We start from the raw sequence: 12,105 nt of genomic DNA on the forward strand, positions 1-12,105 counted from the left end.
AGCCTGAAGGCACACACTCAACTATTCAGGAACAGCTTCTTCCCCTCTGTCATCTGATTTCTAAATGGACATTGAATCCACAAACACTACCTTACTACTTTTAAACATTTCTATGTTTGTATTACTCATTTAATTTTATATATATATATATTACACACACTTACAGTGGGCATGTGGCCAAGTGGTTAAGGTTTTCGACTAGCGATCTAAAGGTCGTGAGTTCGAGCCCCAGCCGAGGCAATGTGTTGTGTCCTTGAGCAAGGCACTTAATCACACATTGCTCTGCAACAACACTGGTGCCAAGCTGTATGGGTCCTAATGCCCTTCCCTTGGACAACATTGGTGTCGTGGAGAGGGGAGACTTACAGCATGGGCAGCTGCTGGTCTTCCATACAACCTTGCCCAGGCCTGCGCCCTGGAGAGTGAAGACTTTCCAGGTGCAGATCCATGGTCTCCTTTTATTGCCTTTTATTTTATACACTTACAGTAATTCACAGGTTCTTTTCTATTATTATGTGTTGTATTGTACTGCTGCTGGAAAGTTAACAAATTTCACAACATATGCTGGTGATATTAAACCTGATTCTGACTGTTGCTCGTTTCAAGCCTGATGGAAATCCACTGGCCTCCTAATCTTTTCCAAACTCCCTTCAATCGTATTTCTTGACATGCCCTCCGTAGCACAGATTACACTTTTGTCCGCTTTGTAAAATTACTGCAGTCACACAAGGTAATTACTAGCCCAAAAAAAAGACAAAGAGTGAAATTAAGCACATGGTATGAGGCCAAAGAGATGTGGCATTTCCCTGCTGATGCCCACCCATTTTTACACATGCATCCTATCTGGACACATCACTGTTGCATGGCAATGTCACTGCACATTACTTCTAGAACTGCAGAGAACTGTGGACATAGGACATAGCTCAACACTTTTTGAAAATAAGCCCTCCCTCAATGAGCTCAGATTTACCTCTGAGCTTTGATTTACCTCACTGTATTGGTAAATCAAAGACCCCACCCTGGGCATTCTCTCTTCTCCCCTCTCCCATCGGGCAGAAATCTGAAACTATATACCACTAGGCTCAAGACAGCTTCTATTTCTCTGTTATAAGACTATTGAATGGACCTCTTTTTTTAGATTAGATTAGGAGGACACTCAGTCCTCATTTATTGTCATTTAGAAATTCATGCATTAAAAAATGATACAATGTTCCTCCAGTATGATATCACAGAAACACAGGACAGACCAAGACTAAAACTGACAAAAACCACATAATTATAACATATAGTTACATCAGTGCAAAGCAATACCGTAATTTGATAAAGAGCAGACCATGGGCATGGTAAAAAAAAAGTCTCAAAGTCCCAATAGCCCCAACATCTCACGCAGACGGTAGAAGGGAGAAACTCTCCCTGCCATGAACCTTCAGCGCTGCAAACTTGCCAATGCAGCATCCTGGAAGCACCTGACCACAACCGACTCGAGTCAGTCCGAAAACTTCGAGCCTCCGACCAGCCCTCCGACACCGAGCACCATCTCTGCTGAGCGCTTCGACCCCGCCCTGGCCGGTGAGCAACAAGCAAAGCCGAGGACTCGAGGCCTTCCCCTCCAGAGATTCTGGATCACACAGTAGCAGCGGCAGCGAAACACGCATTTCAGAAGTTTCACCAGATGTTCCTCCATACTCTCACATCTGCCTCCATCAAATTGGGGTTGTGCACGGCATCCAACTTGACGGATAACAGATATTCATCACCGGAGTGGCCGCTGCGCGCTGCGTCACGTCGCCATCTTCTCCTCTCCTCCTAACATAACACAAGTTCCTCTTATGTGGTAAGATGGATCTTTGACCTCACAATCTACCTTGTCATGGACGTTCACCTTATTGTTCACTTGCCAAGCACCTTTCCTGTAACTGTAACACTACATTCTGCATTCTGATTAACACACCCAAAACGCTGGAGGAACTCAGTAGGTCAAGCAGCATCTATGGAGAAGAATAAACAGACGGCATTTCGTGCCAAGACCCTTCATCAAGCCCCCTTCTGTAAATGATGGTTCCTACTGCCCTGTGATTTCACGGTGACTGCAGATAGACACTCAAGTAACTGAGAGGTCATTTTGTTGTCCACTCCACTTGTAGATGGTACAAATTGACATTTGAAACCCTCTTCCAGCATTTTCTTGGCTAAGAGTGAAATTGACTCTACTTCTTGCTGACCCTGATGAAGGGTTCTTGGCCTAAAACATTGGTTCTTTATTTCTCTCCTGGCCTGCTGAACTCTGCCAGAATTCCAGCATCTGCAGATTTTCTCTTCTTTGTGTGTTACTCTGTATTTCCTCAGAATGTGCAGAATCTCTTGTGTTCATGATTTTCTCCGTTCATTTATTGGTTTTCCTCTGCTTCCCCTCGCTGTTCTGTTGCAATGAATTAGACCATAATGCCATAAGATATGGGGCTGAATTAGGCCATATGGCCCATTGTGTCTGCTCTGTCACTTCCATTTCCCTCTCAGCCCCAGTCTCCTGCCTTCGCCCCGTATTCCTTCATCCCCTGACTAAGCAAGAACCTATTAACCTCTGCCTTAAATTTACCCAATGACTTGGCCTCCATAGCCACCTGTGGTAAAGAATTCTACAGATTCACCACTCTCTGGCTAAAGTAATTCCCCCATATCGCCATTCTAAATGGACATCCCTCTATTCTGAGGCGGTGTCCGCTGTTCTGAAACTCCTCCACCATAGGAAACATCCTCTCCACATGCACTATATCAATGCCTTTCACCATTTGATAGGTTTCATTGAAGTCACCCCTCATTCTACTGAATTCCAGTGAGTAGAGGCCCAGTGTCATTGATTTTTCTTTATTGAGATAAAGCATCTGGCCTTTCAAACTGCACCGCCCAGCAATCCTCCAATTTAATCCGAGCCTAATCACAGGACAATTTACAATGATCAATTACCCTACCAACCAGTGTGTCTTTGGACTGTGGGAGGAAACTGGAGCACCCGGAGGAAACCCATGTGGTCACAGGGAGACTGTACAAGCTCCTTCCAGACGGTGATGGAAGTTGAAACCACGTTGCTTCAGGGAGCTGATACAGAAGGAAGCAGATTATATTGGGTATTGGTGACTCCTCAACTGGAATACTGTGCACAGTGTTGGTTTCCTAATTTAGGGATGTTTATGCCTTGGTTGTTCAGTTATCTGAACTGGATGTTGCAATACCCGGCGTAGGAAGGTTGTCTTATGCAGAAAGTCTGAACAGGTTCGTCTTGCATAAGTAAAGTTTAGAAACGTGAGAGACTTCATTAAGATATTTAAGAATCCTGAGAGATTTTGACAGGGTGCATTTGAGGCTTTAAATTCTGGAATCATTTTCATGAACCTCCTTTGAACCCTCATCAATGTCAGCACATCCTTTCTTGGGTAAGAGGCCCAAAGCTATTCACAATACTCCAAGTGAGCCCTCACCTTTGCTTTATAAAGCCTTAACATTACATCCTTGCTTTTATATTCTAGTCCTCTTGAAATGAGTCAATCTGTATGGATGAATGCAAAACAAAGATATTCACTCACTATATCTTGGTATATATGACAGAGATAAACCAATAATGCTTTGGTAGCGCCTTAGCAAGCCTGCTTAAATTTGAAGAAATGAATTGTTTACTCAAGTAAGCACTTTGACACTTAACGTGTTTTATAATTCCTCCCCTTCTGAAAGTCACCATTCCTCCAAGCTCTGTGGATGGACAGTAACTGGAGATGGACACTGAGAGGTTATTTTGATGTGCACTCTGCTCATAGGCAGCACAAATTGACATTTGAAATTCTCTTCCCGCAGGGTCTTGACTGAGGGTGAAACTGCCTATATTTCTTGCCTCCTCAGTAAAACGGCCAGCATAATCAAGGATCCCATCCACCCCAGATATTCTCTTTCTCCCCCCACCCCCCTCCCATCAGGGAGAAGATACAAAGGACTGAAAACACCAGCCTCAAGGACAGCTTCAATCCCACTGCTATCGATCTGTTAACGGACCTCTTCTATGATAAGATGGACTCTTGACCTCACAGTCTACCTTGTTATGATCTTGCACTTTATCTTTTACCTGAACTGCACTTTCTCTGTGGCTTTTACACTTTATTCTGGGATATTATTGTTTTAAGACGATAGGACCATAAGACATAGGAGCAGATTTAGACTCTTTGGCCCATAGAGTCTGCTCCACCATTTCATCATGACTGATCCATTTTCCCTCTCAGTCCCAATCTCCTGCCTTCTCCCCGTATCCCTTCATGCCCTGACCAATCAAGAATCTATCAAACTCCACCTTAAATATACGTAAAGACATGGCCTCCACAGCTGCCAACGTCAACAAATTCCACAGATTCACCACCATCCAGCTAAATAAATTTCTCCTCATCTCTGTTTTAAAAGGATGGACATGGCCTCTGGTCTTAGACTCTCCCACCATAGGAAGCAACCTCTCCGCAACTACTCTATGAAGGCCTTTCACAATTCGATAGGTTTCAATGACATCATCCCTCATTCTTCTGAATTCCAGTAAATACAGGGCCAGAGTAGTCAAATGCTCTTCATATGACAAGCCACTGAAACCTGGAATAAATTTCGTGAACCTCCTTTGACCCTCTCCAGTTTCAGCACATCCTTTCTAACGGGCCCAAAATCCTTCACAATCACAATCCTTCAAGTGAGGCCTCACCAGGGCTTTATAAAGTCTCAACAACACTCCTTTGCTATTATATTCTAGTCCTCTTGAAATGAATGCAAATATTACATTTGCCTTCCTCACCACAGACTCAACCCGCAAATTAACCTATAGGGAATTGTGTACAAGGCCTCTCAAGTCACTTTGTGCTTCAGATTTTTGTATTTTCTCTCCATTCAGAAAATATTCAACCCTTTCATTTCCTCTACAAAAGAGCATGACCATTTCTTTGCCCATTCTCCTAATCTGTCTGAGTCCTTCTGTAGCCTCTCTACTTCCTCAGAACTACTTAACCCTCCATCAATCTTCATATCGTCTGCAAACTTTGCAACAAAGGCATCAATTCCATCATCCAAATCATTGACATATAACATAAAAAGAATCAGTCCCAACACAGACCCCTGTGGAACACCACTAGTCACTGGCAGGCAGCCAGAAAAGGCTCCCTTTATTCCCACTCTTTGCCTCCTGCCAATCAGCCACTGCTTTATCCATGCTAGAATCTTTCCTGTAATAACATGGGCTCTTAGCTTGTTAAACAGCCTCATGCGTGGCACCTTGTCAAAGGCCTTCTGAAAATCCAAGTACACAACATGAACCAGTTCTCCTTTGTCTATCCTGCTTGTTATTTCTTCAAAGAATTCCAACAGATTTGTCAAGCAAGGTTTTCCCCTGAGAAAACCATGCTACTGCAGCCTATTTTATCATGTGCCTCCAAGTACCCTGAAAATACATCCTTAACAATCGACTCCAACATCTTCCCAACTACTGAGGTGAAACTAATAGGCCTATAATTTCCTTCCTTCTGCCTCTCTGCCTTTTTGAAGAGTGGAGTGACATCTGCAATTTTCCAGTCTTCTGGAACCATTCCAGAATCTAATGATTCTTGAAAGATCATTATTAATGCCTCTACAATCTCTTCCACCACCTCTTTCAGGATCCTGGGGTGTACACCATCTGGTCCAGGTGATGTATCTACCTTCAGACCTTTCTATTTCCCCAAGAACCTTCTCTCTGGTTACGGTAACCTCATACACTTCATGACCCCTGACACCTGGAAATTCCACGATACTGCTAGTGTCTTCCATAGGGAAGACTGTTGTAAAATACTTAGTTAGTTTATCTGCTATTTTCTTGTCCCCCATTATTACCTCTCCAGCATCGTTTTCCAGTGGTCTGATATCCACTTTCACCTTCCTTTTACACTTTTTGTATCTGAAGAAACTTTTGGTATCCTCTTTAATATTATTAGCTAGTTTACTTTCATATTCCATTCTTACCTTCTTACTGACTTTTTTTAGTTGCCTTCTGTTGGTTTTTTAAAGCTTCCCAATCCTCTAATTTCCTACTAATTTTGCTCTATTAAATGCCCTTTCTTTGGCTTTTAAGTTGGTGTTGACTTCTCTTATTAGCCATGGTTGTGTCATCTTGCCCTTAGAATACTTCTTTGGGATGTATATATCCTGTGCCTTCCGAATTGCTTCCGGAAATTCCAGCCATTGCCACTCTGCAGTCATCCCTGCCAGTGCTCTTTTCCAAACAATTCTGGCGAAATCCTCTCTCATGCCTCTGTAATTCCCTTTACTCCACTGTAATACTGATACATCTGACTTTACCTTATCCTTATCCTTCTCAAATTTCAGGGTAAATTCGATCATATTACGATCACTTCTCTTGTGGGTTCTCTAACCTTAAGCTCTCTAATCAATTCCGGTTCACTACACAACACCCAGTCCAGAATAGTTGATTCCCCAGTGGGCTCCACCACAAGCTGCTCTAAAAAGCCATCTTGTAGGCATTATAGAAATTCCCCCGCTTGGGATCCAGCACCATCCTGATTTTCTCATTCTACCTACATATTGAAATCCCCCATGACTATTGTAACATTGCCCTTTAGGGATGCATTTTCTATCTCCCTTTGTAATTTGTAGATCACACCCTTACTACTGTTTGGGGGTTTGGATACAACTCCTATCAGGGAGTTTTAACTTTATAGTTCCTTAGCTCTAGCCACATTGATTCAACACCTTTCAACCCTATGTCACCTCTTTCTAATGACTTGATTTCATTTTTTACCTACAGAGCCAGACAACCCCTCTGCCTACTTGCCTATCCTTTCGATACAATTTATATCCTTGGACATTAAGCTCCTAGCTGTAATCTTCTTTCAGCAATGATTCGGTGATGCCTACAACATCATACATGTCAATCTGTAACTGTGCTACAAGTTCATCTACTTTATTCCATATACTGCATGCATTCAAATACAACACCTTCAGTCCTGTATTCACCCACTTCGATTTTGTCCACCTTTTATGTTGCAACTCATCCTGTTGACTGCAATTTTGCCCGATCATCAGCTTCTCCTTGCTAGGAGTCTCACTACATATTGCATCAGTTTGTAAACGAACTACCTCATCTTCAGCACTATCACTCCGAATCCCATCTTCCTGACAAATTAGTTTAAACCCACCCAAACAACTCTAGCCAACCTGCCTGCAAGGATATTGAATTCCCTGGGGTTCAGGTGTAACCTGTCCGTTTTGTACAGGTTATACGCTCCCCAGAAGAGATCCTAATGATGCAAAAAAACCTGAAACCCTGTCCCTTGCATCCGTTCCTCAGTCACGCATTCACCTGAAAAATCATTCGATTCCTACCCTCCCTGGCAATTGGCATAGGCAGCAATTGAGAGATTACTACCCTGGAGATCCTGTTTCTCAGCTTTCTACCTAGCTCCTTAAAATTTCTCTTCGGTACCTTCTCACCTTGTCTACCTACATCATTGGTGCAAATATGTACCAAGACTTATGGCTACTCACCCTCACCCTTGAGAATGCCATGGACACGATCCGAGACATCCCTGATCCTGGCACCAGGGAGGCAACATACCATCTGGGTGTCTCTATCGCATCCACAGAACCTTGTCTCTGTTCCTCTGACTAAGGAATCTCCTGGCAACACTGCAGTCCTCTTCAACCCTCTGCTCTTCTGATCCACAGCAACAGACTCAGTGCCAAAGACCAGGTCACTGTGGCTCCCCCTGGTAGGTCATCCCCCTCAATAGTAGCTAAAGTTGTACACTTATTATTGAGGGGAACGGCCACAAATGTACTCAGCGCTGGCTGTGCATTCCCCTCCTTCTCCTGGCAGTCACCCTGTTACCTGTTTCCTGCATCCTAGGGTGACTACCTCCCAGTAGCTCCTGCCTATCACCTCCTCATTCTCCCATATGAATTGAAGGCCATTGTCATTGAGCTGCAGCTCCAGTTCCTTAATACGTTTTCTCAGGAGCTGCATCGGAGTGCACCTGGTGCTGATGTGTTTATCTGGGAGGCTGGAGGTCTCCCAGGCTTCCCACATCCCACACAGAGTTCAAAACAGTGTCCCCGGAGCCATTCTCGCTGATCTACTGTGCCCTAACAGATGAGGAATGAACAAATAAGGACAGTGAGAGAGTAACTTCCATGACAGTTTACCTCAAGCAAACCTGACCTCGCCTAGACCAGATGAGCCAAAGCCATTCTAAACATTGGCACACTCCAAAACAATGGCCACCCCACTTGCACCTGAATTATTTTTATTGGCCCTTTCTAACAAATCCATCTTGCTGATTGGCTGCTCCTCAACTCAGGGAAACTGCTGCAAAACATTGCCTTTTTTTAGATTATGAGAACATTCAGTCCTCTCTTATTATCATTTAGAAATGCATACATGCATTAAGAAATGATACAATGTTTCTCTGGAGTGATATCACAGAAGACAAGACAGACCAAAGACTAACACTGACAGGACCACATAATTATGACATATAGTTACAGCAGTGCAAAGCAATACCATAATTTGATAAAGAACGGTCTATAGGCACAGTAAAAAAAAAAGTCTCAAAGTCCCGAGTTGATCAACTCCTGAGTCCCCAATAGCAGGCGGCAAAAGGGAGAAACTCCCTGCCATAAACCTCCAGGCACCGTCAAAATGCCAATACCTTGGAAGCAGCCGACCCCAGCCGACACTGAGTCCATCCATCCGAAAACTTCGAGCTTCCGACCAGCCTCTCCGATACAGCCTCCCGAGCGCCATCCTCTGCCGAGCGCCTTCGACCTCTCCCTGGCCGCTGAAACACGCAAAGCCGAGGATTTCGAGGCCTTCAGCTCCAGAGATTCTGGTTACCACACAGTAGCAACGGTAGCAAAGCAGACATTTCAGAAGTTTTGCAGATGTTCTGCTGTGCTCTCACATCTGTCTCCATCAAATCAGGACTATGCACGGTCCCGTACTTGACAAATAACATATTCATCACCAAGGTGGCCTCACGCGCTGTCGTCGCGCTGCCATCTTCTCCCCCCTCCCGGGGGGGAATCTCGATAGCCCTCTTGATTAAAGGTGGCTCATTTTATGCACCCTTGATGTGGATTGTCCAACTTGTACCTTATTCCATTTCAGGGGTTCCCAACCTAGGGTTCACAGACACCTTGCTTAAAAGGTTGGGTGCCCCTTTTCTAGTTGAAAGCACTGTGTAATGATCTGATCTGTATGAACAGTATGCAAGGCATGGTTTTTGCTCTATCCTGGTACATGTGACAATAATAAACCAATTCCAGTACTAATAATACCAAATTATAGTCTACACGTCCCAGGGTTCCCCGTTATTATCTCACAGTGTCCCTATATCAGAGGATCTGTCCTGGATCCTGGATCCATCATATAAATATAATTGTGAAGAAAGCACGGCAGCACCTGTACTTCCCCAGGAATCTGCGGAGATCGGCATGCCCTCAAAAACCTTGTTGGGCGTCTATCGATGTGTGGAGGAAAGTGTGCTGACTGGCTGCATTACGGCCTGGTATGGAAACACCAATGCCTTTGAGTGGCAAATCCTACAAAAGGTAGTGGATTCAGCCCAGTACATCACGGGTAAAACTCTCCCACCCTTTGAGCACATCTACATGAAACTTTGCTGTAGGAGAGCAGCATCCATCTCCAAAGATCCTCACCATCCAGGACATGCTCTCTTCTCGCTGCTGCCATCAGGTAGAAGGTACAAGAGCTTCAGGACTCACACCAGTAGGTTCAAGAACAGTTACTACCCCTCAACCATCAGGCTCTTGAACAAAAGGGGTTAACTACACTCATTTAAAGACTCTTTAATCTTGTTATTTCATGCTCATTGTTTATTGCTATTTATTTACACCTGAATTTGCAGTTTGTTGTCCATTGATCCTGTTTACAGTTACTGCTCAGTAGATTTGCAGAGTACGCCCACAGGAAAAAGATTCTCAGGATTGTATGTGGTGACATGTATGTACTCTGATCATAAATTTTACTTAAACTTTGAACTTTATGCCTTTGGATATCAGGATTGGAATCAGAATCAGGTTTATTATCACCAGCATGTGTCGTGACATTTATATAATATAGAAGAAGAAAAAAATAATAATAAATAAGTAAATCAATTACAGTATATGTATATTGAATAGATTAAAAATCGTGCAAAAACCAAAAATAATATATATTTAAAAAGCGAAGTAGTGTTCAAGGGTTCAATGTTCATTTTGATACTTGTATTAGCAGTTAGACAGAAATTGACTCTCAGATTCAGAAGACCTTAGAGGAGAGATTTGATAGAGGTATACAAGATTATGAGGGGTATAGATAGGGTAAATGCAGGCAGGCTTTTTCCACTGAGGTTGGGTGGGACCATGACTAGAGGTTATGAGTTAGGGGTGAAAGGTTAAAAATTTTAGGGGAACATGAGAGGAAACTTCTTCACTCAGAGGGTGGTGAGAGTGTGGGATGAGCTGCCAGGACAAGTAGTGCATGTAAGCTCAATTTCAATGTTGAAGAGAAGTTTGGATAGGTACATAGATGGCTGGGGTATGGTGGGCAATGGTCTGGATGTAGGTTGATGGGATTAAGCAGTCTAAATATTTCGGCACTGACTAGCTGGGTTGAAGGCCTGCTTCTGTGCTGTACTTTTCCATGACTTGACTAAAGAGCCATTACAGGGTCTGATCCTATTCTCCCCAAACTGATAGATCCAGTAATATCAAGACTGCAGAGCATGTGGAAACAATAATCCCTTCCTACGTGACAGGAAACTGGCTTTACCACAATCTAACAATCTGCCATCTTCTGGCAGGAATATGTACTGTATCTCTATGACAGCTTCATGACACTAATTGATGTGGTGTATTTGGATTTTTAAAAGGCTTTTGACAAGGTCCCACACAGGAGATTTGTGTGCAAACTTAAAGCACACGGTATTGGGGGTAAGGTATTGATGTGGATAGAGAATTGGTTGGCAGACAGGAAGCAAAGAGTAGGAATAAACGGGACCTTTTCAGAATGGCAGGCAGTGACTAGTGGGGTACCGCAAGGCTCAGTGCTGGGACCCCAGTTGTTTGCAATATATATTAATGACTTGGATGAGGGAATTAAATGCAGCATCTCCAAGTTTGTGGAAGCTAGGCGGCAGTGTTAGCTGTGAGGAGGATGCTAAGAGGATGAAGGGTGACTTGGATAGGTTAGGTGAGTGGGCAAATTCATGGCAGATGCAATTTAATGTGGATAAATGTGAGGTTATTCACTTTGGTGGCAGAAACAGGAAAACAGATTATTATCTGAATGATGGCCGATTAGGAAAAGGGGAGGTGCAACGCGACCTGGGTGTCATTATACACCAGTCATTGAAAGTGGGCATGCAGGTACAGCAGGCGGTGAAAAAGGCGAATGGTATGCTGGCATTCATAGCAAGAGGATTCGAGTACAGGAGCAGGGAGGTACTACTGCAGTTGTACAAGGTCTTGGTGAGACCACACCTGGAGTACTGTGTGCAGTTTTGGTCCCCTAATCTGAGGAAAGACATTCTTGCCATAGAGGGAGTACAAAGAGGGTTCACCAGATTGATTCCTGGGATGGCAGGACTTTCATGTGATGAAACACTGGATTGACTAGGCTTATACTCATTGGAATTTAGAAGATTGAGGGGGGATCTTATTGAAACATATAAAATCCTAAAGGGATTGGACAGGCTAGATGCAGGAAGATTGTTCCCGATGTTGGGGAAGTCCAGAACGAGGGGTCACAGTTTGAGGATAAAGGGGAAGCCTTTTAGGACCGAGATTAGGAAAAACTTCTTCACACAGAGAGTGGTGAATCTGTGGAATTCTCTGCCACAGGAAACAGTTGAGGCCAGTTCACTGGCTATATTTAAGAGGGCGTTAGATATGGCCCTTGTGGCTAAAGGGATCGGGGGTATGGAGGGAAGGCTGGTACAGGGTTCTGAGTTGGATGATCAGCCATGATCACACTGAATGGTGGTGCAGGCTCGAAGGGCCGAATGGCCTACTCCTGCACCTATTTTCGATGTTTCT

This window comes from Mobula hypostoma, chromosome 11, assembly GCF_963921235.1.
Source record: "Mobula hypostoma chromosome 11, sMobHyp1.1, whole genome shotgun sequence".
NCBI lineage: Eukaryota > Metazoa > Chordata > Chondrichthyes > Myliobatiformes > Myliobatidae > Mobula > Mobula hypostoma.